This window comes from Mobula birostris, chromosome 11, assembly GCF_030028105.1.
Source record: "Mobula birostris isolate sMobBir1 chromosome 11, sMobBir1.hap1, whole genome shotgun sequence".
NCBI lineage: Eukaryota > Metazoa > Chordata > Chondrichthyes > Myliobatiformes > Myliobatidae > Mobula > Mobula birostris.
Window position 1 is genome coordinate 80,286,726 of NC_092380.1, and position 17,483 is coordinate 80,304,208.

Here is a 17,483-nt window from a genome sequence, read left to right on the forward strand (position 1 = left end):
GATAGCCTTATACATCCTGTGTTGTTTCATGTGATGGTCTAACAATTGATTCAGCAATCTCCACTGCTGCTGGCTGGTTCTACTGACTTGCTGGCACATCTACAGACAGTGGAACGTGCTTACTGAACGTGCCAGATGTAGCTTCACTTCAGAGACAGTGAAGGTACCTATACCCACACTTTAAGAATTACAACACCAGCTGGTTCCGTTGCCTAATTGGCACATGTACAGACAATGGAACATGGTTATTGTATGCGCCAGACGTAGCTTCATTTGAGATTCAGTGAAGTTATCTATGCCTGTACTTTTAAGAATTACAGTGCTCCAAACCAAATCATATGAAGCTGGGGTTTAGAAGTTCATTCACACAATGCCAAGAAAACAGTGATATTGAAAATTGGTGAATATGAAGTAGAGAAATTTTGTTCAGATTTCTGAGTGTCTTGGACCATGCTATTCCTCCTAAGATATCTGGTGCATAATCATCTTAACCTATATCAACAGTGGTATAATATTCAAAATCCCTCTGTAGTGAAGTTACTCAGCCTCATTGGTTTGAATAAAAAACAAAAGTTCTTGTTTAATCACCGGAGAACCTGGTTTAATTAATTGTGTTTCCCTTGAAACTTAGCTATTTAAAATCCTCATGCTCAAACCACATTCTTGTATTTCTCAAATCTGTGACTTCGACAATCACAAAATAAAAACTCTCATACATGTCTTGACTACTCTGTCCTTGAAGGTTAGTGTGAAGGTCACTCCAAGCTTAATTTAAAATCTAATTCTGGCTCTCTGCAGATGGAGATCCATAAAATAACTATAGCATAGTTCAAGTGTTATGCAAATTAGTCATAGTCTAGAACTTGCATCCAATTCTTACTACAATTTTAATATTTGCAAGCAGTGAAGGTTGAATAGCAATGCCTGACACAGCAAAACTCTCTCCCAACCTGGCATGACTTCTCCACAGGGACTATAGAATGCCTAATGACCTGACAGTAAATTCACTGTGATCAGAGGCTTTTTTTTTGTTTTGAGGTTCTTGAGATCACTAAATGTTGTCTGTTAATAAAATCAAACTGTGAAATATCTGCCGATGTACGTTAGTAAATTCCCCTTCTTTTCAGTTGTAGCTGTATAAATACGACTGAGTAATTGTGATATATTGTATATACTTCCAAAAAAACCTTCTAATTGTGAGAATAAAATTGATGATTTGATGATGGTAGAGTTGCTCCAGATATAATATTTCTATTTTATACTATATTTATTAACTTCTATTTATTTATTGACTATTGACCTTTCTTGTACCAAGAAATATTAACATACTTTAATCTGTGCATCTGTAATCTGTATGGTATTATAGAAACATAGAAACATAGAAAATAGGTGCAGGAGTAGGCCATTCGGCCCTTCGAGCCTGCACCGCCACTTATTATGATCATGGCTGATCATCCAACTCAGAACCCGGCCCCAGCCTTCCCTCCATAACCCCTGACCCCCGTAGCCACAAGGGCCATATCTAACTCCCTCTTAAATATAGCCAATGTACTAGCCTCAACTGCTTCCTGTGGCAGAGAATTCCACAGATTCACCACTCTCTGAGTGAAGAAGTTTTTCCTAATCTCGGTCCTAAAAGGCTTCCCCTTTATCCTCAAACTGTGACCCCTTGTTCTGGACTTCCCCAACATCGGGAACAATCTTCCTGCATCTAGCCTGTCCAATCCCTTTAGGATTTTATACGTTTCAATCAGATCCCCCCTCAATCTTCTAAATTCCAACAAGTACAAGCCCAGTTCATCCAGTCTTTCTTCATATGAAAGTCCTGCCATCCCAGGAATCAATCTGGTGAACCTTCTTTGTACTCCCTCTATGGCAAGGATGTCTTTCCTCAGATTAGGGGACCAAAACTGCACACAATACTCCAGGTGTGGTCTCACCAAGGCCTTGTACAACTGCAGTAGTACCTCCCTGCTCCTGTACTCGAATCCTCTCGATATCTGTCATTTCAAATTTAATACTACTCTACGAGTAAACATTCAATTGAGAAACTATGGTGATGCATGTATGCCTTCCTAACGTATGTTGGTGTGAATAAAGTTCACAGCTAGGAGCCCAGGTCAGTAAAATTTCACTTTACCAAGAATAAATGTTAGTTCCTCTTCTAGGACACAGCATAGGCCAAGTACAGCATTGAATTTGTCATGGATAAGGACCAGTTATGAGAACTATATTTACAATTCCAAGAGGAAAAGAAATTCTGAAAATCAAGTCATAAGACATAAAGCAAGTTAAAATATATCTCCCTAAATATTATTTAACATCCAGCTCAATCAACCCTTGGATAAATATGTTATAAGGCTTTATCTGGCACCCAGTGCTTGTCTGTAAGAGCACGCTGCAAGGCTACCAGACTACAATGCCCTGGAGAGTTATCCTGTGGGAAAATTGCATGACCTTGTAATAAACATGAAAAGGTCAGATAATCATTTACACAATCATGCAAAGGAAATGAACAAGTAAAACCATAGATACAAATGTATCCTTCTAAAAAGATACTTAGTATTGAATAGAGATGCTAAATAGACACTAAACTGTAAGGAGTGTAGTCTTCGAAAACCAAAAACACTGCAGCAGGACGAGAAATTGGTGAGGGCTTACATTTTGAATTGATTCGCCATAGCAAATGAAGAAGTGGAAAGAAAAGTTAGAATAAATTTAATTTTAAAGCATGTCTAAAATGAGTACAACAAAGTGTAAGAACAGTATTCCGATAAGCAACAGAAAATTAATTACCAGGAGCAGGGGAGGCTACAAGAATTGGCTTTAGTTATCTGTAGGATCATTCTATGTCACCATGATATATATTCTTAAATTCTTCTTGGAATACTTACCAAAGTAAGTGAAATTCACAGGAGAGGAAAAATCAATTTGCAACTTATATTCCAATATTAAAGTCAATGAAAGTGAATCAGTGACAAGTAACACATACAATACGTTGGAGGAACTCAGCAGGTCAAACAGCATCTACAGAGGGAAACAAATAATCGATATTTTGGGTCAAGACCCTTCTGTTTGTTTCCCTCCATAGCTGCTGCCTGAACAGCTAAGTTCCTCCACTGTTCTGTGTGAGTTACTCCAGATTTCAGAAGTCTGCAGTTTCTCTTTTGTCTCTGAAATGACTACTGAGTTGTTTCCGCCCAATTTGCATGATGTTCCAAAATGCCACATACACATTGAAGCAAATGTGAACAAATGATGATTGGGAGATATATGGATGTCAGCACCTGGCACAAGGGCATTGAAAGGATTTGTGACAGTAGAATGGTATGCTCCTGGATGGATATATGGTTCTACCCAGTCTGTTTTCATTTCCTTCCATCGTTTCATTCTTCCTTATGTTTACGATCTTCCCCAGTGTAATAATTCACAAGGATCCATGTGGTCATTTTGAATCTGACCTCTTGCACATCTGATTTTGTTGCTCACCTAATGTATTTACAGTATCTGGAACATTGAAAATCCCTTCCTTAAACACGTTTACTTTCTCCCCAGTCTCTTTGGTTAGACTTATGACCATTCTCTTAAAATATCTTTATGAGGTTTGGTGTCATAGTTTGTTTGATAATGTTCTTACTCAGCTTCTGAATGATTTCCATCTGGATTATAAGAAGAGGAGGATCATAAGGGCAATGAAAACAGACAGCAAACTGCTCCACTTGCTTTCTGCTCACTTTCTGCTTGCTCAGTTCCTATCCTTGCAATTACTTATTAGGTTACGAAATTAACATAATTAGGAAGTTGATGCAATGTCTTGTCTTTTAAGCATCTTCTCTGCTGATTCCAATTCCTGCTCACAGAGCGACAGACACAAATATTTCTTTTAATTAGAAATCATTTCAAGGATCAAGAAACAATAACTCCTATTCTTCTAGGATGGTTTTTGGTTCTGGGATAAGTGAATGAAATATTTGGGTATTTTATATTCGAGAAGCAATTGTAGGAAATGTTTTATTGAGCTCTTTGTAATATTTAGGCTGTCCTCTCATTGCATTGGAATTCATTAAAAATTATGTTGGAAAATAATTTTCAAAGAACTGTGAATCTCTTGGATCCCCTTAAAGAGCAAAATGGTTCACTTAATTGCTGCATGGAATAAACCCTGAACTCCTTAGATTTGCTTGCCCACACTTAAGTACCATAACAACATTACCAACCTTTCAACGGCTTTTGATTTGACCTGGAATCATCACAGCAAATTCAATGGAAAAGGCCAGCCAATCACTTGTATCAAGTTACTAATCATCCCTTTGGGTCACTCATGGAAAAGCAATGAATGCCAACCTTTTTAAAGGCACCTACATGTCTGAATAAGTCATTCATAAAAATGTACTGCAATAGTCTTTTATTTTAAGCCTGAAAGATAAATCAGACTCTATTTTTGCACAGGTTCATTTAAAACTACAACATCTAAGTACTGCTAAGAACATTGAAAGAGAAAATACAGGTTATAAATCTTAACAGTTGTTGTTGAAAAAAATATCTAAATGTACATTTGACTTCAGTGTGAAATTTTGCACAAAATTTTCTATTCTCAGCATCTGGGACTAGGCTGCAAGTCCAAGCAGGAATTTCTAATTCTTTCTTTGATTTGGTTAACTTGATTGTATTTTGATTTGTGTGAATAAACAAAGCCTACTCCCATTTGGATAAGCAAGGCAGCACTGTGAGGATCAAGTTTTTTGATTTTTCAGGTGTCTTCAGTACCATTCAGCTCTCATTGCTGGGGGAAAAGCTCCATTTAATGTAGGCTAGCACTTCCATTATATCCTGGATAATGGACTACCTGACTGGTAGACCAGAGTTTGTACAGCTTCAGAGCTGTGTGTCAGACATGGTTATAAGCAGCACTGGGGCCCCACAGCGGACTGTATTGGCTCCCTTCCTGTTTACCCTGTATACCTCAGACTTTAGATACAACACTGAGTCATGTCATCGGCAGGAATTTTCTGATGACTCAGCAATAGTTACGTGTATAAAGGGGAGGACGGGCAGATGAATACAGGGCCCTGGTGGAGGACCTTGTGAAATGGTGCAAGTTGTACAATCTGCAGCGCAAAGTCAGTAAGACAAAGGAAATCAGAATCAGGTTTATTATCACTGGCATGTGACATGAAATTTGTTAACTTAGCAGCAGCAGTTCAATGCAACACATAATCTAGCAGAGAAAAACAATAATAATAAATAAGTAAATCAATTACAGTATATGTATATTGAATAGATTAAAAAACATGCAAAAACAGAAATACTGTATATTAAAAAAATAGTGAGGTAGTGTTCATGGGTTCAATGTCCATTTAGGAATCGGATGGCAGAGGGGAAGAAGCTGTTCCTGAATCACTGAGTGTGTGCCTTCAGGCTTCTGTATCTCCTACCTGATGGTAACAGTGGGAAAAGGGCATGCCCTGGGTGCTGGAGGTCCTTAATAATGGAAGCTGCCTTTCTGAGACACCGCTCCCAAAAGATGTCCTGGGTACTTTGATGGTGACGGACTTTAGGAAGACCAAGACTGCACTGCTTTCTGTTACTATTGATGGTGAAGATATGGATGTGGTGAGGACCTACAAGCACCTGGGGGTGCACCTGGATGACAGACTTGAGTGGAGCACCAACACAGAGGTGTGTATAAGAAGGGCCTCTACTCTCTGAGGAGACTGAGGTCCTTTGGAGTATGCAGGCCTCTCCTTCACATGTTCTACCAGACTGTTGTGGCCAGTACAATCTGCTATGTGGTGGTGTGCTGGGGCAATGATATCAGCATGGGTGATGCCAACAGACTCAATAAACTGATTAGAGATGTTGGCTCTGATATAGGAGTCAAACTGGACACACTGGCAGGCTGTGGTAGAACAAAGGACCCTACGGAAGATCCTGGCAATTATGGACAATATTTCTCAATGTTTGCATGCCACCTTGGCTGAAAAGCGGATCACTTTTAGTAATAGACTAAGACAACTCCGCTGCTCCAAAGAGGGCTATATCAAGTCATTCTTACCCTCGGCATTAGGCTCTATAATGAGTCAACCTATAGCTGGGGAAGTGATGACCCCCTCCTGTTAGACAGTTTGAGGTAACTCATTTTTTATTCTTTTTTAATTCTCCTCTAATACTTGTATATCTGTGCACTTGTAATGCTACTGTGACACTGTACTTTCCAATAGGATCAATAAAGTATCTATCTATGTAAATTGACACTTTGTAGATTAGCCAAAAGTTAACTTGATATGAGAGAAGACCGGTGTATTCTGGGTTAAGAAACCCAAAAACAATTGAGATAAAATCTAAATGCCATGTTCTCCTGATAAAGAGAATTCCTCAAATAAATCATGTCTGGAATTTGTTCGTGAAAAGCTTATTTGTTGCACCTTCAGTTTTAATGAACAACATATTCTATATTTTCATTTAAGGGAACTTTGCTCAAGTTCAGAGATGACCTTATATTCATGTGAACATAATAGGAACTGAAGTAGGGCATGCAAGCCTTCGAGCCTTTTCTACCATCCAACAAGACAATGGCTGATCTTCTACTTGTACACAATTTTCCTACACCTTATCCCTGTGTCTCTCAATTCCCACAACACCTAAGAATCTATTGCTTTCTATTTTGAATGAAATCAATGACTGAACACCCTAGAGTAGATAATTCAAAAGATCCATTACCCTCTGAGTGAAGAGATTTCTTCTCTCCTCAGTCCTAAATGTCCTACTCCGTATTTTAAGATTGTGTCCCTAGTTCTAGACTCTTAACAAAGGGAAACATCTTCATTGCTTTTTTCCTGAGAGTAGAGGTTACAATGGAATCACTTCTCAGTCTTCTAAACTCAGAAGTCCTTCTTTATCTGACTAATCCGAAATCTCAGCAACCAGTCAGGTGACTCCTCACCGCACTCTTTCTAAAGCAAGTACATCCTTGTTTAGGAAAGGAGATCGAAACTCTTCACAGTCCTCAAGCTGTTGTATTATTAAGGTGCGATACAACTTCTGCTGGATTTCAATCAACTTTCAGGATATGAGCATTTCCGGCAATCTCGGCATTTATTGCCCACCCCTTGAGAAGGTAGGGGTGAGCCAACTTAATGAACTACTGTAGTTCTTTGAGCGAAGGTATTTCCACCATGTTGTTAGATGGAGAGTTCTTGGATTTAGACACAGCAACAATAGTTTGAAACTCAGGAAGGTGGGCAACCCGAAGGGAAGTCTGTAGTTGGTGGTATTCTCATGGTGCACCTGCTCCCTTTGGACCCGATAGCACAGCTCATATTAAATGGTAGTGTAGTAATTAGTGAAATTCTTCACAGTGCCAGCAACTAGGGTTCAATTCTTTCCACTCTCTGTAAGGAGACTTTACGTTCTCTCCATGACCACATGGGTTTCCTTCGGGTAGTCTGATTTCCTCCTACATTCCAAGGGCATAAAAGTTATTGATAGTAAGCTGGTAGCATGTTATGTTGGTGGTAAATAAAGCTAACCTGTAAATCGCTTCTATTCTTCTTACTCAAATAAAGTTCAACATGCCTCCTAACTGATAACTACTCCTGTGGTATATCCTCAGAATATCAACGTCCCCCAGTCTCTCCGTTACATTTAATGTTAATGTTACATTTAACCCCCTCAGTCAAACCATCAATAATAGACACGGGAATACTCCAGACGTAGATCCCATTGGTGATGATAGTGTTGATGGTGATGGTGATGCTATGATGACAGTCATAGCTGTCATCCCAAGAAGGATCGATTTATTACTACTCTTTGTTTTCTATCTATTCAAATCTTCAATATTCACTTGTATACAGGATTGCTCCTAATTCCATGTGCTCAATCCTTGATCACAAATCTCCTGTGTGGGACTTTATTAAGCCTTTGGAAAACCCAAAAGAGATTACATCCATTGGTTCTCCCTAATCAATTTTAGTATCCACGGGAACTCTAGCAGATTAGTCAAATGTGATTTCCCTTTCATAATTTCATCTTGACTCTTCTCAATCATGTTATTGGTCTAACATCATCCTCCTTGAAACAGATTCCAGTATTTTATCAACTGCTTACTTTCTATCAGGCTAATAGATTAATAGTTCCCTCCTTTCTCTTTTTCTCTTCCTAAATAGATGAATATTCATCATCTTCGAAGGTGCCTACAGAACCTTGGAAGAAGGTTAACAGAATATTTATTATCTTCACAGCCTCTTCTTTCAGATATCCAGGTCTTTGGGTTTTAACAGCTTTCAGTTTCACTACCGATCCTAATGGCACTTCTTCCTCTTTCTCAATTGCATCGGTGATCGAGCCCTTCTACGAGAATGATGGAAGAGCCAGTACGTGTCTTCATCTGCTTATGGATGCCCAGACTCCTTGTATACAGTGCCATGCCAGAACCAATGCATGACAGTAACAAGCCTTTTGTAGGCAATGAGGGTTGTGGGCAAAATTCGGACAACTGCTTTGAATCAGAAAGATTGACTTCTGCTGTTCAAAACTAAAGTCCAAGTATTTCAGGCCATTAAGAATATCTTCCATGATTAGAAATGATTATATTTATCCATTTTGTTTTGTAAAAAAAATGAGAGATGTTGCAAGTCATGAATCAGAATATCAAGTTCTGCATGGATGATCGATGTTGCTAAATTTTAAGATTTTACTAAAATAACAGGGTTAGTAGTAGCTCTGTTCCCTCTGATTCAGTAGGTTGTATGTCAGCCAAGTTCCATCACACAGTCCTTGCAACAATCTGACACAGTGCCGATGGTGTACCAAGACTGGGAGCTGTCTTGTTTCTAGAATGGATGAAAAGATTCTTTAATACAATTTGAAAAAGAGTGGCATAGTTGTCTTTATGAAAATTTAGCCCATAAACAACACAACTGAAGTAATTTAGCTGATCATTAATTTTAGTGGCATTTTGTTATACGGAAATTGGATGTTTTAGAATTGTACTTCAAATGTATGACTACTCTTTAAAAGTAATTTTTTATTATTGGAGTTCTTTGAGACATTATTTCCAACATGATATAAATGGAATTTCATTCTGATGATAGAAATCATACACAGATTAACCACTAAGGGACTATTTAACTTGTATATCACCATTTTAATGGCTTGACATCATGCTTTCCCTTAACCACTACATTTAATTATGTCTGCATTAAATAACAGAATGAAGTGAAATCTTGGACAATATTTTTATATTTAAAAATAAACTAGCAATAAATGTAATAAATTATTCTAATATGTCTGCTTAATGGCTCATAATTACATATTTGGAGTGTATTTTTCAGAATGGTACAAGTGATATTGCTATACTTAATGAGGAATGAACTTTTATAAGTCTGTAGCTGGCATTGCTGGAGCTGCCATGAATATGTTCAAATAGATTAAACTAGGAAACAAGGCGAGGACTACTGGTTTAGACTGCATGTAATTTTGCAAAATATTGCAATAAATTTGTGAACCACAGAGAGAGTTCATGTTCATTATCTGGAGATAATGCTAGATTATATAAAATATTGGTTAAGCCACAGCCCCAAAATGGTGGATAATTATGTCTGTAACCCAACAATACTGATGTGATAGCATTAGAGAAGGTGCAGGGATATTTGCAAGAGAAGAAGAGTTATGAGGATATATTGTCTATAAGATAATTGCTTTCTCTGGAGAAGAGTCTAAGGGAGATTTAGGAGAGGTCTAACATGGTGAGATGTGCAGATGGTGTGAAGAGGAAGAATCTATTTTCATAGCAGGCAGATCAGTAATGAGAATGTTTAAGTTGATCAGCAAAAAGATTAAAAGGGAGGGTTAAAAATTCATTCAATAAGCAGTGATAGTATGGAAGTCACTTCCAAGAAGGACGATAGAGGCAGAAGTGACACAACAATTTATTTTGTGACTTCATATAAAATCATTTTGGTGCTGTGAAGAAATGGAAACTTAACAAAGGAGATTAAAGGTAGGGGGTTAAATATTAGATGAACCAAAAGTTAGAACTCAAATATGGAGGAAGTAGGCATAGATGGTTTACATAGATACATAGATGATTTGTAATGAAGAAAGAAAACTGGATGTTAGGAAATCCCAGGAAAAAAAGTTAGATCTAGTTCAGCCAAGTTTAATGCTGAATGTTGGACAGTTGTGGATCAAAATAACCCAATTCCACCCTCATTGAAAATATGAAAGGATGATGTCTGTGCAATTCATATTCATGGATGAGAAGACACTAAAGTGTTTGCTACAGTTACCAACAATAGAGATGAGGGAAAGATTGTGTAATTTGATAAATTTTAAGTTGAATGGAGAGAATAAGTCCAGTTGGTTAGATGCTTGAAAATGCTGCAATAATTTTATCAAGAGTTTTTTTTCCCCGATATGGATTTATGTGAACTAAAGTGGAAGGTTCATCTTGTTTGATTGCTGACATTCTGCTCCAGAACTTTCAGGTAAGGATAGATGAGGATTAATGGACAAGTACGTGAGATTTCCTGAAGCATGCATGACAAGCCACAGAGAAATCCTGCTCCAATTTTGCACATGGAGCCCATCCTTTCCAGCATTGAGATGATGGACAATTCTGTGTTACACTGCTACGTATGTCCGGGATGCACACAGATCCATGAGATTCAATCTGAAAATAGTACTACATGTATTATACAGTTCCAGGCATGAATCACGTGATCCAGGAGAGGCTGTCAGAATTGTTTTTGGAGAAATTGCTTGCAAGTGGCTGCAGAATCCAGTAGCATGAACATTGCTTGAAGACAAGGAGGTCATCTACTTATGAATGAGAAAAAGAAGCACTGTCTTCTTCAGAGGATTGTACAGTTTTGAACTTCCCCACATGAGAGGACTGAAAATATTCATATTTGTTGAGGTATTTTGGGTAGGGTAGCAGACACCAACAGAATCAGCAAACTTATTCGTAAGGCCAGTGATGTTGTGGGGATGGAACTGGACTCTCTGACGGTGGTGTCTGAAAAGAGGATACTGTCCAAGTTGCATGCCATCTTGGACAACGTCTCCCATCCACTACATAATGTACTGGGTGGGCACAGAAGTACATTCAGCCAGAGACTCATTCCACCGAGGTGCAACACAGAGCGTCATAGGAAGTCATTCCTGCCTGTGGCTATCAAACTTTACAACTCCTCCCTTGGAGGGTCAGACACCCTGAGCCAATAGGCTGGTCCTGGACTTATTTCCTGATATAATTTACATATTACTATTTAACTATTTATGGTTTTATTACTATTTATTATTTATGGAGCAACTGTAACGAAAATCCAGTTTCCCCCGGGATCAATAAAGTATGACTATGACTATGTTAGTTAAGATTTCAGGAGGCATGAGGATTTGATGTGAAAGTGAAAGGATCAGCTAGGCATTGAATGGTGAAGCTAGCATAGTTGTTCTGAAATACTCCTCTTCCAACTTATTAAGTTTCTCTGAGGAACCACAGAAAATGGAGCAGTCAACAGGATAATGTGAAATGGCTTGAATCATTGAAGGAGCACATGAGGCTGGTGCCAACAAGGGAAAAGGTAGCTGAAATGGGAATTTGAAACATTGAACATGAGGTAGAAGCACATAAGTTTCAAGGAATGGTAAGAATGGCACAGTGTGAACTGCTCGCAGAAGGGGAGGGGGGGAAGGGTAGAAGGTATAATGTGGCAGCAAGAGGCACAGAGCATTGTAGTGAATTTCACAAGGATGTAACAAAAAACAAGGCAAACAGGGAAGCTTTGGTAAGAGGTAAGATGCTGCCACCTTTTTAGTGAAAAATGTGGTATAGAGATTGTGGAATCACTGGTTCTGTTTACAGCAAGTTGACATTCTGGAGAAAATGTGATAGTATATAAATCCATACGGCATAGGAGCAGAATTAGGCCACTCTGCCCATCAAGTCTTCTCCACAATTCCATCATGGCTCATTTATTATCCCCCTCAACCTCATTCTTGTGTCTTCTCCCCGTAACCTTTGATGCCCTGACTAACCAAGAACTTATCAACCTTCTGTTTAAATATACACAATGACTTGGCTCCACAAGTGTCCGTGGCAATGAATTCTGCAGATTCACCACCCTCTGGCTAAAGAAATCCCTCCCTATTTCTGCGGATGTCCCTGTATTCCAGGGGTTCCCAACCTTTTTTATACCATGGACCAATACCATTAAGCAAAGGGTCTGTGAACCCCAGGTTGGGAACCCCTGCCCCTCTGGTCCTAGACTCACTCACTATTGAAAACATCCTTTCCTCATTCACTCTATCTAGGCTTTTCAATCTTGGATAGGTTTCAAAGATCTCCCCTCATTTTTCTTAACACCAATGAGTAGAGGCACGGAGCCATCAAACGCTCCTCAGATGATAAACTTTTCATTCCTGTAATCATTTTCGTGAACTTTCTATGGACTCTCTCCAATGTCAAGTCTCCTTGTAAGTTCCCTTGTACCTCTTATTTTCGAATTTTCTCTTCACTTAGAAAATAGTCTCTGCCTTTATTCCTTCTACTAAATTGCATAACCATACACTCCCCTGTACTATATCTCATCTGCCACTTCTATGCCCATACTCCTAATCTGTCTGTCCTACTGCTGACTCCCTGCTTCCTCAAAATTACCTGTCCCTCCACCAATCTTTGTATTGTCTGCAAATCTGGCCACAATTCCATCTCACAAATCATTGACATATAATATGGAAAGAAGCAGTCCCAACATCAACTCCTGCAGAACACCTCTAGTCACTGGAAGCCAATCGGAATCAGCCCCTTTACACAGACTTTTTGCCTCCTGCCAGTCAGACAATATTCTACCCATGTTAGTATCTTTCCTGCAATTCCATGGGCTCTTATCTTGTTAAGCTTATCTGTGTACAGTACCCTGTCAACTATCTAAACTCAGTGACCACTTTATTAGGTACCTAATAAAGTGGCTATTCAGTGTATGTTCATGGTCTTCTGCTGCTGCAGCAGCCCATCCACTTCAAGGTTCAATGTGTTGTTTATTCAGGGACGTGCTTCTACACACCATTGTTGTAATTCATGGTTATCTGAGTTCCTGTCACCTTTTTGTCAGCTTGAACCAGTCTGGCTATTCACCTCTGACCTTTCTCATTAACAAGGCATTTCAGCCCACAGAACTGCCAATCACTGGATGTCTTTGTTTATCACACTATTCGCTGTAAACTGGTGTGCACGAAAATCCTTGGAGATAAGTCGTTTTAGAGATACTCAAACCATCCTGTCTAGCACTAACAATCATTTCACGGTCAAAGTCACTTAGATCACATTTCTTCCTATTCTGATATTTGGTCTGAGCAACAACTGAACCTCTTGACCATGTCTGTATGCTTTATGCATTGAGTTGCTGCCACATGATTGGCTGATTATATATTTGCATGATTAGGTGTACCTAATAAGGTGGCCATGAGTGTATATCTGATTGAGACCAAGAGAACAGCAATGAAAGTGTTGAGCAGAATATTTATCTCCAATTTTGTATATGTTGAAGTGAAGAAGAGAAGACTGTGTATTTGGACCAAACTTTTTATGAAGATAGTTGTGTGTAATTTGATTATCTTTTTCTGAACACTAATAAATGCTCAGAGTATCCTGCCTTTATTTACTCCATGGATTTAAGCCTGCGATTGGCTGGAATAATTCTGAAATAAATCAAGAATTGGAAAAGGAGAGATGGGCAATGTGGTGCTGCTGTGTAGGGAGGCAGAAGAAACTTGCCTGAATGGATCCTTGCATTTAAGATTTTCATTAAATATTTCTATTTTTTCTATACTAACTGCTATAACTTTCAAATCCTTATTGATTCTCAAGGGGCTAAAATTGGAAGTTGGGCTTAGATTTCAACATTATCATCAAACTTTAAGAAAATCAATGGGACTTTGGAATATGCATGTGCAATCATACAACAATCATACAGCAATAAGCTCAAATATTTAACCTGTAACAAACACTCTTTCAACATTTCCTAAGCTGTTAATAGAGTATGTCACCTGATCAGTGTAAATATCACCAACTTTATTAATTGATCTATGCAGTGCTAAATTTTATTACTAATTGCCTGAAGTGAACATGGGTTCTGATTTGTGGCTACCTGCCTCACTATAATTAATACTTATCTGCTGACCGTTCTAAAGAAAATTAAAAACAACACTTAGTTGGAAATAACAGGAATTCTGCAGATGCTGGAAATTCAAGCAACACACACAAAAGTTGCTGGTGAACGCAGCAGGCCAGGCAGCATCTCTAGGAAGAGGTGCAGTCGACATTTCAGGCCGAGTCCTGACAAAGGGTCTCGGCCTGAAACGTCGACTGCACCTCTTCCTAGAGATGCTGCCTGGCCTGCTGCGTTCACCAGCAACTTTTGTGTGTGTTGCTTAGTTGGAAATAAATATTTTTGTGGATATAATTGGCACTATGCTTTAACCTGGAGTAAGGTACTAGGAGAGTGGGTGGCGAGATGATTAACAAATCTGAGAATAAATGTTGAGTGAATTTCCATTTTAAATCTATTTTAGGAAAATAATTTGCAGGATAACATTTTACTTGGATTGTTATAAACTTAGAGCTATTGACTTTCATGTTTATTTACTTTACTTGATGGTGTTTGGTACCAGTAATAATCATCTTATGGGAAAGCGAAACCCCATGAGAGATGTTCAATTTATAACAGTTGGACTGTGTTTTCCATTGAAATCAATGTCTGATGTGTCTTAAGCAGACATCAAAGTCCACCGGTAGCATAATATTATCAGTTAATGATATTCTTTTTCCACTAAAAAACATTGCAATTCATTAAATCAATGGGCAATAACAGTCTTTAAAATTTACTTTTGAGTGCTAAAGAAATAATGTGAATAAGGGGCTATTTGTTTCATTGCCAACCTCATGCTGAGCTGATTGTAGAGATAACAAAAGTGTCAAACTGCGTGCCAATCTTATTCACATATCTGCTGTAGGGTAACAGATGCTGATGTGACTGACACTCTTTTAGACTTCTTGCTTCATCACTGTAATTTTGATGAAGTTTTACCAGAAATTCCTTATAATGTACAAACATTATCTATTCTGCAATTGCACCTTTTGAGCAATATAATCATTTAATCACAAACCTAACTTGGGACCTCCACAGTACAATTTCAATACACAGACCACTTCTGTGTTGTAAGATGGCTCCAATTTGTCTGTTGGTTCAAAACTTTAATTTTTTTGCCAAATTAAGTAGTGTCACATTTTATCTGGAGTTAAGTTATTTTTAATGTCCATAGCTCAAATAACATTGTGCAAGTTACTGATAAATGAGAGGGAATGAGAGGGTTAACATATGAGGAATGTTTGTCCGCTCTTAGACTATATTCCTTGGAGTTTAGAAGAATGAGGGGAGACCTCATAGAAACATTTCGAATGTTGAATGGCATGGACAGAGTGGATGTGGCAAAGTTGTTTCCCATGTTGGGGGAATCTAGTACGAGGGGGCATGACTTAAGGATTGAAGGGCGCCCATTCAGAACAGAAATGCGAAGAAATTTTTTTAGTCAAAGGGTGGTGAATCTATGGAATTTGTTGCCACGGGCAGCAGTGGAGGCCAAGTCATTGGGTGTATTTAAGGCAGAGATTGATACGTATCTGAGTAGCCAGGGCATCAAAGGTTATGGTGAGAAGGCGAGGGAGTGGGACTAAATAGGAGAATGGATCAGCTCATGATAAAATGGCAGAGCAGACTCAATGGGCCGAATGGCCAACTTCTGCTCCTTTGTCTTATGGTCTTAAATGACAGTTAAATTGTTCAATTTTTTTTAGGTCTTCAACTAATTAGGTAGTCTAGTATTACTTTCAATCAATGCCCACAATCCAACTTTCCAAATTCAACACATTTTATAATATTTTTGATTTGAATTCAATGAGGATATTCAGTCTTAATATTCTGTCAGAAACCACCCATCTGCAGAATCCGATCTCCCATTGTTAAACTCCTTTCTCAATAGTTTTCTGATGGACTGTTCACATGCAATCAATCTGGTAGTTCAGATTTTTCATTTTTTGAGCATAGATTACAATGAGATAAGGCTGGCTGGAGGTGTATGTATAATTATGGGTCAGTGTTTTATCTGATCAGCTGTATGCTTGTCAGAAAGAACAGCAAGCCAACAATAACAAATAAGCTTTTAAATACTGTATAAAATCTCACACACTACAGAAGTATTTTGAGAAGAACTACATTCATTTTTGAATGCCCATTGGCATTGGATGGAATCTTGTTTTCTGACACCATGGCGCTATGAGTCCAAATAAAATGCTGGAAGAACTCTATATGTTAGGCAGCATCTGTGGAAAGGCATAAAGAGTCGTTGTTTTGTGCCAAGACCTTTCATCAGGACTGGAAGGAAGGGGGAAAGAAGCTCGAGCAAGAAGACGAGGAAGGAGTACAAGCTAGAAGGTGATAGGTGAAGCCAGATAGGTGGGGGAGGGGAATGAATTGAGAAGCTGAGATTTGAAAGGTGGAAAAGGTAAAGGGCTGAAGAAGAAGAAATCTGATATGACAGGAGAGTGGACCATGGGAGAAAGGGAAGGAGGAGGGGCACCAGGTGGAAGTGATAGGCATGTGAGGAGAAGAGAAGAGGTTCCCATTCCCTCTTCCCTCTTCTGCCATTCCCACTCTGGCTGCCCTCTTACCCCTTCTCTTCTCCTCACCTGCTTATCCCCTCCCCCTTTCTTTCTCCCATGGTCCACTCTCTCTCCTATCAGATTCCTTTTTTTCCCAACTTTTCTGCATATCACCTCCTAGCTTCTCACTTCATCTCCCCCTCCCTCATACACCTGGCTTCACCTGTCCACCACCTTATTCTGGCTTCTCACCCTTTCTTTTCCAGTCTTGATGAATGGCCTCAGCCCAAAGCGTCAACTGTTCATTTATTTCCATAGACACTACCTGACTGCTGAGTTCCTCCAGCATTTTATATGTGTTACTCCAGACTTCCAGCACCTGCTGAATCCCTTGTGTCTATGAATCCACAACTCTATGACACCATTGTGGTCTGAATAATGCAAAATCAGATTGACAGACAAAGAGAAAACACTTTTTGAGGGATTTTCAGTGTTAGCTAATGTTACTATGTATTCACAGATCACTTCATCCCCAGAGGTGAAGTGATTAACATATTAAAATATAACTATTGATGTAGTTTAATTATCTTGACTTTAATATATCTAGACAAAATTCAAATAATGATATCGAGGTCTTAACTCATTTAAATGGAAATGGATAACATTTTTAATACCAAATGTTCTTTCAGAATTTAAACAGGCATGAAACAAAATAAATGTGTATGTTAAAAAATATCAAAACTTTCACCAGTATATCTTATTTTTAATCCCATTAAATACTTGGTAGCATCAAAACTAAACTAAAACCAAAACAAAATAATTG